Source organism: Etheostoma spectabile, chromosome 14 (assembly GCF_008692095.1).
Source record: "Etheostoma spectabile isolate EspeVRDwgs_2016 chromosome 14, UIUC_Espe_1.0, whole genome shotgun sequence".
Classification (NCBI taxonomy): Eukaryota; Metazoa; Chordata; class Actinopteri; order Perciformes; family Percidae; genus Etheostoma; species Etheostoma spectabile.
The window spans coordinates 18,562,226-18,562,990 of NC_045746.1; the positions used below are offsets into that span (position 1 = coordinate 18,562,226).

Here is a 765-nt window from a genome sequence, read left to right on the forward strand (position 1 = left end):
ACGAATGAAACAGCATGCGGGGACGAATGAAACATTCAGTTTAAGCCACATAAACTTCCCACAACTTTAATATTTTATTGTATATCATGGATGGTACTTCCAAGAGGTGTTATTATAGATAGATTGTTGCAGGGCTATACGTCTCTGTGAATGTCTGTTAATAACTAATTGCCGTCATCCTGAAGCGCGTATGAAGCGGTTATTGAAATATCATGCACTGTGGATGATTGTGCTATTTTTATAGCTAGAACAGTAGGTTTTTCCATTTATATCATGTTTCTATTGTGGAATATGTCGTTTAACTAGGTTTTTACATGGGTTAGACCACTGGACATCCAAATAACGCGCCCCAACCCGTCCGTCTCCATAGGATAACATGGGAAAACTCGACCCCCCCGACCTGGTGGGCTCAAATATATTTTCATCTTTCTAAAACCGCTTTTCCATGTCTCACCTCCATAAATAATTGTATGAACACAGATATTTGTGCCTTTACTTAAAATCCATGGAGTTCCAGCCAGGTCGGGGACAGTTGAAACAGCTGTTTCAACCGTCCCGACGTAGACATATGTCCTTACAGCCTGTTTTGCTTCTCATGTAAACAAGCATGAAATATGAAAGTCTGGGATTGTGGAGAACACTAACTGGTCTACCGATTAAGCATGTAGTCAAACCTTTAAATGAAAAACCCTTGTTAATAATCGAAAAAATGTGACCTGGCTAATGGCTAGTGGCTAATGAAGTTTACTTTTGACCATCAAATCC

The 765-nt window shown here is 39.6% G+C and overlaps 1 protein-coding gene across 1 annotated transcript in view; it reads left to right on the forward strand.

Annotated features, from left to right (window-relative positions):
• The window catches only part of pkhd1l1.1 (PKHD1 like 1, tandem duplicate 1), a gene marked incomplete in the record, with an annotated part of 50,388 nt that overhangs the window by 1,434 nt on the left and 48,189 nt on the right, over positions 1-765 (forward strand).